At 32.2% G+C, this 8,884-nt stretch overlaps 1 long non-coding RNA gene across 1 annotated transcript; it reads left to right on the forward strand.

The window, feature by feature from the left end:
• The first annotated feature begins 1,805 nt into the window (after positions 1-1,805).
• On the forward strand, positions 1,806-2,504 carry LOC144548177 (uncharacterized). The gene is made up of 2 exons (XR_013509278.1): positions 1,806-2,075; positions 2,440-2,504. It is a non-coding gene; the product is annotated as an uncharacterized LOC144548177 (long non-coding RNA).
• Positions 2,505-8,884: the final 6,380 nt, after the last annotated feature.

Below are 8,884 nucleotides of genomic sequence, written 5' to 3' on the forward strand. Positions count from 1 at the left end.
CTACGATATCAAGACTACATGTCGGTCAATTTTCACGACTTTTGAAGGTGTTTTGCTATGTTAAGCAGATGTGCAAAATTGAGATCAGAATGAAATATTCAGCAGTTCGGGCAATTATTGGGAGCTGATATCTCACGACTGGTTCGGAGATTTTCTATGAAACTTCACAGTCCTGTTCTACGATGTCAAGACTACATGTCAGTCAATTTTCACGCTTTTTAAAAGTGTTTTGCTATGTTAAGCAGATGTGCAAAATTGGGCTCATAATGAAATATTCAACAGTTCGGGTAATTATTGAGAGCTGATATCTCACGACCTGTTCGGAGATTTTCTATGAAACTTCACAGTCCTGTTCTACGATGTCAACACTACATGTCGGTAATTTTCACGATTTTTGAAGGTGTTTTGCTATGTTAAGCAGATGTGCAAAATTGGGTTCATAATGAAATATTCAGCAGTTCGGGCAATTTTTGAGAGCTGATATCTCACGACCTGTTCAGAGATTTTCTATGAAACTTCAAAGTCCTGTTCTACGATGTCAAGACTACATGTCGGTCAATTTTCACGATTTTTGAAGGTGTTTTGCTATATTAACCAGATGTGCAAATTTGATTTGCCAAAAAAAAAAAAATTGCAAAAAAAAAAAAAAACAAAAAAAAAAAAACTCGGACTGACCGTGGTTCGGAATAAACGTTCAGGACCGCCGAATTTTGAGACGGTTTGGACATTTTTAAATTTTTTTTCAAAAAACTGGTTATTATTAATAATTTATTTATTTTTTTGGGTAATTTTAAAAAAATCGGGAAAAAAAGGGTGTCGGAGCTTATCAGGTGGAACCCATCTGTCAGCGACCAAATCATATTCATGGGGTGCGGCTTAGAGACCTTTAATTGCACGATTAGTTTAAGAAATAATAACATATTTGTAAAATGATCACTTCAGATGGAGTGGGCTTGCAATCTAACGGATGATATACATTCAATTGCATGGAATTAGAATTGAGTAATGCATATGAATTATTATTGGTAAAAGAAATTTCTGGCGGCAACAGAAAAATTATGGAGGGAACTTCACAAAAATTTGGTGGGAATCTCAAACATTGATACTTCAAGGTTCCTTTCTTTGCTGTTGTACTTTTACATGTCGTAATATATTTGCAAGTTAATAAATTGTGTAGTGTAAATATGATGAAATTTTCTTACAGATTTTCAATTAATTACGGACAATGTTAAAAAGTTTTCATGTTTTTTTTGTCTTTTATGTGATCATTTTTAATATATTTCAAAAGCATTTACCTCAGAGTATATGAATTCTCTACTTACCTCTGACTTTTCATTACCTTCTTCTCTCTGTGCGCAGCCACCTAACTTAGGTTTTTCATTTTTTGAATTTCATATTTCCCCTAATTTTTTCACCTTCCCTCCTATTTCTGTGTTTCACCTAAGTTTTCGTATTCCCTCTTAATTTGTCCGCCTATTCCCTCTTTTTCCAAAAAAAAAATCCCAAATGGTGCTGCCGCTCTCGCCAAAGCCTCCTCCTTCTAATCCCCAAAATGGCGACGCCATCTCCTCTTCTCTGCCACCACCTCCTCTTCGCACGATTAAAGTGGTTTTGTTGGATTTCCTTCAAATTTATTAGGTAAGGAGTAGCCGTTTACCCTACTTTCTCAGTAGGTTCAGTATTTATTCAATTTTTTGCGGATTGCATGCTTCGATCGTTGATTTAAGTAGCAGAATTCTCAGTAACCTTAGTTTCTTCTTTCCCCCTAGTTTCCTTTAATAAGTACTCTTAGTTTCTGAATAAGTTCTGGTGTCAACTTGGATTTGTTGTTTGTTATCGGTCTAACCTTAATTTTACAGATCTGTTAATATTATTTTTTATGCACAATATGCCAGTACCTTCAATTTCTTGAAGGCTTTAAATTTATTTTCATCTGATTAAAAAAAAAAGAATTAATAACATTTTGTTTTGAACAAATCCTACTGACGAGGAACTTAAACAGGAAGAAAAATTGAAAAGAGGGGACCTTGTCACTTCGAAGAAAAAAGTTGATGCTCTGACTCGTCAGCTTAAAGGTTTGCTTTATCCTCCTTCGCTTTGTTGCTGTCAAACTGAAATGAACCTGTAACAGTAGCTAGTTTGAGGCGTTGAGTTAAAAATTGACTTAACTGGTACACTAGAATATTGGACTTCAATAAGTGACGGTAAATTATAATATTGATATCATGGTATATAGTTGCTGGATTTGCTAAAGTATGGTTTCTCTATGAGATATAACCACACCAGCCGGTATCATACCACAATGGCAGGTAACCGGCATGGTCTGCAGCAATGCTGTGCAATATGTGTGTTACTTGCCTTATTTATGTGTGTTAGCAACTTAGCACACATCTGACTCTTTTTTGTGTCGCCTCTGATTGAGTAACATTATTTTTACAGATATCATTGACGAGATAAATAAGGAAACAGAGAAGATTGAAGAATGTAAACGGAAAAAAGAAAAACTAAGGTTGGGGACTAACGAGGGAGATATCCAAGCCTTGTCTATATATTTATTTAATTAAAATCAAAGCGCCATCTAGTGGTTTGGAATCCGACTAGGGGATCCCTTATAGATACTCAAGTTAGGAGGCTTTGACCCCCCATATTTTTCTGAAAATAAAAATTAAGATAAAATGCATTGTTGCATTGGGTTTCATTGCATTTATGGTTTAGTGTAATTTAACAGAAAATGCCATTGTTTTTAACCTCAGATGTGAAATTGAGTATCTACAAAAGACAGTCCCTGGCCGGAGCTTGTACATGTAGGTAATTTGACCTGACTGATTTCAGTCCTTGATTGAGATAAAAGTATGTAAATTAAGAGTAGTCAATTGTATGATATTTACCATTCTGCCAATACATGTCATTTAACTTTGAAATAGACCTTCCTATCATAAATTAGTTTAAATTGGAATTTTGGGAATTAGAATTATCTTGAGAAATTGTGTTAATTGGATCCAGCTATTCTTTCATTTCTCCAAAATTGCATCTTGTTTTGGTCAAATTTGATCATTATTTAGTTAGAATTTCTTATTTTGCAAATTCAATTTCTTTCAAATTAGATGTTTGTTTAATTTGCAAAATTGAAAAATTTACTGAACAATTGGCAAGTAGAACTTGGTAAATTCAGTAAGCTTTACTCTTTATCTTTATGTTTATTAAACAAAGCGAATTTTGTGTGAATCTTGTTGATTAAATGCTTTACTAGTCAGTATGAATTAGTCTTCATGGTACTTACTTTTTTTTCTCAATTAATGTTTTTAATTATTATTTATTTGTATAGGTGAACAATTAATGCACATAGCTTGACATGCTTGGATTTATATGGTAGAAGCGAGCTGAGATTAGAGGGTGCACGGGGCTGGTCGTCGAGCATCAGTTTTGTTTATTAAATATATATGCCCACTAGTTGACCAATAATTGTTTATTATTCTCTAATTCTAGAGGGTGCACGGGGCTGGTCGTCGAGCATCAGATTAGATCACTTGACCAATTAATATGAAAGATCACGTGGCATGCAGCAACCAGCTTGCATTTTTAGTTTTCAAGTTTCTTGATTAGCGTTGTGTTTTACAATCTTTATTGGGCCTTGATTCTGAGTGAGGCCACTGGCCCACTATCAAATAAGAGAGAGGGATTCATATTATTTTTTGAGTTGTTTGTGCAAGAAAATGTCACATCAGACTTGAGATTACGGAATTATTCGCCGATTTTTTTAAAAATACCCATTAAAAAAATTAATTTAATAAAAATAATCAGATCTGAACTGAAATTTTAAAACTATCCAGATCATGGAAAAAATTTGCGTCCCGAAAAAAAAAAATTTTATAATTTTTTATTCCAAGCGCAGATATTTTCCGCAGCTCGGATTTTAAAATAATATTTTTTTATTTTTTTTAGAGTTTGGAGAAAAACAAAATTATTTTTTGGCCCAATTTTGTACCTCTGGTTAACATATCAAAACACTTTCAAAAATTATGAAAATTTACCGACATGCATTCTTGACTTCATAGAATAAGACTGTAAAGTTTCATACAAAATCTCAAAACAGATCGTGAGATATCGGCTCTAAAAAATTGCCCGAACTGCTGGAGGAGTGCTTCTGAGCCCAACTTTGCACTTTTGATTAACATACCAAAACACCTTCAAAAATTATGAAAATTTACTGACATGCATTCTTGACTTCATAAAATAAGACTATGAAGTTTTATACAAAAGCTCAAAACAGATTGTGAAATATCGGCTCTCAAAAATTGCCTGAACTGCTAAACGAGTGCTTCTGAGCCCAACTTTGCACCTCTGGTTTATATATAAAAAAAACCTTCAAAAATCATGACAATTTACTGACATGCATTCTTGAATTCATAGAATGCATGATTCTTGATTTCATGATTTTTGAAGGTTTTTTGATATGTTAACCAGAGGTGCAAATTTGGGTCAAGAAGCACTAGTTTAACAGTTCGGGCAATTTTTGAGAGCCGATATCTCACAATCTGTTCTGAGCTTTTGTATAAAACTTCATAGTCTTATTTTATGAAGTCAAGAATACATGTCAGTAAATTTTTATAATTTTTGAAGGTGTTTTGGTATGTTAATCAAAAGTGCAAAGTTGGGCTCAGAAGCACTCCTCCAGCAGTTCGGGCAATTTTTTAGAGCCGATATCTCACGATCTGTTTTGAGATTTTGTATGAAACTTCACAGTATTATTCTATGAAGTCATAAATACATGTTGGTAAATTTTCATGATTTTTGAAGGCTTTTTGATATGTTAACCAGAGGTGCAAAGTTGGGCTCAGAAGCACTCGTTCAGCAGTTCGGGTAATTTTTGAGAGCCGATATCTCACGATCTGTTTTGAGTTTTTATATGAAACTTCACAGTATTATTTTATGAAGTCAAGAATGCATGTCGGTAAATTTTGATAATTTTTCAAGGTGTTTTGCTATGTTAATCAGAGGTGCAAAGTTGGGGTCAGAAACACTCCTTCAGCAGTTCGGGCAATTTTTGAGAGCCGATATCTCACGATCTGTTTTGATATTTTATATGAAACTTCACAGTCTTATTTTATTAAGAAAAAAATGCATGTCGGTAAATTTTCATGATTTTTTAAGGTGTTTTGTTATGTTAATCAGAGATGCAAATTTGAGCTCAGAAGCACTCCTCCAGCAGTTCGAGCAATTTTTGAGAGCCGATATCTCACGATCTATTTGAGATTTTTTATGAAACTTTACAGTTTTATTCTATGAAGTCAAGAATGTATGTCGGTAAATTTTCATGATTTTTGAAGGTGTTTTGATATGTGAACCAGAGATGCAAAGTTGGGCCAAAAAAAAAAAAAATTATTTTAAAATCCGGGCTGCGGAAAATATCCTCGCTTGGAATAAAAAATTAATTTTTTTCTTTTTCGGTGAGCGAATTTTTTCCGCGGCCCGGAATAAAAATTTTGGGTCGCGGAAAAAATCCGCGATCTGGGTAGTTTTAAAATTTCAGTTCAGATCTAGTTATTTTTATTAAATTAATTTTTTTAATGGGTATTTAAAAAAAAATCGGATTATTCGAGGTAACATAAATTTTGAGGTTGAAATTATATATAGCATCCGATGCGAATGAGGGTCAGAATTGGTGCGAGTAAATCTAACGAACAGATCCGATCAACACTCAAACTTTGAGTTACCTTAGAGAATGTGACTAAAATTTACACCATAAAATAAATTGCAACAAAACTTTCTACCATTAGAAAATTTCCACCATAAAATAAATTTCGAACATATTTAATTAGATACATATTATTGTTATTGTTATTATTAATATTATTATTTAAATAATTAGAAATACATCTACAGTTTCATGCCAGGTATTTGGCAAAATGGACACATATATATGTACATGTAGACCAAACTTGGGAAGGCTTGATTTTTAAATGATGAAATTTTGTTCTCTCTCTAAGCTTTATCTACATAGTAATTACGAGACTTCTCATAGTGCAATATTGGTGCAATTGATAAGCATGTTGATCGTCTGAAGATTAATATTTTTGATTTTGTTACACTTTTCTCATATTTAACATTTAGAACTTGGATAACAGTCTCCAAATATTTTACAAAATTACATTACCAAAAACTAATTAATTACTAGGCTGAGTGAGCCACGTGGCCATAGATCCACTTCGGCTTAGTGAAGAAAAGGAAGTGTTGATAATTTAATTAGGTCCACTAAAACTATCTGAACATTATTTCAACAAAATAATACTAGAGAACAAAATATTAAATTAAAGAAATACTTCAAAATATCTGAACATTATTTCAACAAATTAATATTCTTATTCTACAAGAATATGTCGTAATTATAAAAAGTAATCAAATGAGTATTCAGTCAATATATTTACTCGTAAAAGTATTTGAAAATTATTTCAACAAACATTCTTATTACATATATATTGTTGGTGTCACTTCCATAATAGCAGATATGAATTTAGTCTGTTCAAACTAAGAAATTGAAATTAATAAGCAAATATTATTACATAGTTTCAACATTGCTCCTTACAATTACACATCTGATATCCCAACATGTACTTAATTAAATGTCAAAAGAAAAAAAAAAGTGATATTAGTGATTGAAAGAGAAATGATTAATAAATTACTCTTTGAACTTCATCCAGTTGATTTTATCTTTAAGAGTGAAAGCAAAAGAAAAAGAGAAAGAGAAAGAGAATCTCTGGTTGTTGGTGTCTCAATTAATTGGATTTGTTGAGGAGCACAAGATGCAGCAATTCCAATCTGGATCCGTCTAACTAATTAGTACATAATTATATATGTTGCTTCTCTTATGTGTCTAACAATTCCAATCCAGTTCAAATGCAGCGGATCAATATGTTAGATATTTCTTTTCGCTATATTGTTTTAATTATATGTTTTGTATGGACTGGATTAAATTTTTTTTTGTGTGTGTAAAAATAGGGATCTATGTCCCTATATGCTTTATTCATGAAGATAAGTACAAAACATTCAGGTTTTGAAATAAAACCTGCCTACTAAAGATGCAGTAAAAACCAAAACAAAGAAAAAAAAAATTAGTACCAGAAAACTTCTAAGCCAGCTGAAACTAATAAAAACCAGATACCTAATAAAAAGCTGCCAAAGGGCAGTAGGAAAACCAGCAACTTAGATAGTTTCTCAGTAAAGCAAAGTAAAACTTATGGACTCTATTAATTAGAGTGTTACGGTCATTTTAGTAAACTTGTATTTTGTTTTAATTTATCAATGTGTTTAATGAGCAAAAAGTGGTAAGAAGAATGCCCCTGCATCTGCATTAAGTGTAATTAGGATATATTCCCTTTTGTTACTGGCAGACAAGCAAATCCATGGCTTTATTCTTTAAGATATAATCCATTACTTTACTGGTAGCTTTTTTCTTTAATCGGTGGTTTTATTTTTTATTACACAGTGTTTCAACGAAAGCACAATTTGTGTATCGGGTCACTGACAGTGTAATTAAGTTTTTTCTGAAGGTATTTAGACTTATTAATGAATTGTTACATATGATGTTTATTCAATTTGTGTATCGGGACACCTGTTGTATATTCATCCGATAGACGTGATGTTTCGTACATCCAACTGCGGTTCATCTGGAATTATAGTAGAACACAATTAATTTAGAACAAGGTTGGGATATTGAATAATAGTGTGAAGAACCAAATAAAAATAATAATAATAGTGTCAGGCTACACTGAAAAATAAAAAGTAAAAGTTAAATATGCATATAGACATAACAACCCCACTTCACTGAAAAAGAAAAAGTAAGAGTTAAAAAAACAGACTCCACTCCACTGAAAAGAAAAAGAAAAAGAAAAAGTAGAAGTTAAAAAAGCATGTCGACATAACAATTCCAATCCACTAAAAAAGAAAAAATAGAAGTTAAATAAGCATATAGACATAACAACCCCCGTTTTTTCCGCGCTCCGAAATTTTTTTTTTTAGAATTTTTGTTCCGGGGCGCAGATTTTTTCCGCGGCCTGGATTTTTTTTTTTTAGCCCAATTTTGCACCTCTGGTTAACATATCAAAACACCTTCAAAAATCATACAAATTTACTGACATATATTCTTGATTTCATAGAATAAGACTGTGAAGTTTCATACAAAATCTCAAAACAGATCGTGAGATATCGGCTCTCAAAAATTGCTCGAACCGCTGAAGGAGTGCTTCTGAGCCCAAATTTGCACCTCTGATTAACATATCAAAACACCTTAAAAAATAATGAAAATTTACCGACATGAATTCTTGACTTCGTAATGAATATATACAGTTTGAATTTTTAAATCCAAAAAAAAAAATTCAAACCATAAGGAATATTTACGGTTTGAATTTTTAATGGAAACCGTAAATAATCTATACGGTTTGGGCAAAAATAAAATTTTGACAAAAATGTGGTTATTTATAATAAAATATTTTTAAATTTGGATATTTTTAAAAAACTCAAGAGGTATATGTATATCAAATTTGACATTTGCTGGTAAATCAGCAAGTCTGGACTGATGCAAGGTCTGCAAAAGTGATTACACCAGCATGTAGAGCATTGAAAAGTACACAGAATTAACAAAAATTTCAACTTTTTTGGATTTTTCTACAGTCAGTTATGATTTTTCAAAAGTTGGTTTTTCGGAAAAACTTCAAACAGTAATAACTTTAGCTACGAAAGTTGGATTCGTGTGTATGATGACTTTTTGGAAAGGGGGGGCGAGATGAATGCGATTTGTCCCGGTGAAACACCGGGCATTGTCGCATCGGAAGCATCAGAATTAAAAAAAAAATGTCGTTTAGTGCCTGAAAAATGCAATTTAAGTTTT

This window comes from Carex rostrata, chromosome 32, assembly GCF_964058835.1.
Source record: "Carex rostrata chromosome 32, lpCarRost1.2, whole genome shotgun sequence".
Lineage (NCBI taxonomy): Eukaryota > Viridiplantae > Streptophyta > Magnoliopsida > Poales > Cyperaceae > Carex > Carex rostrata.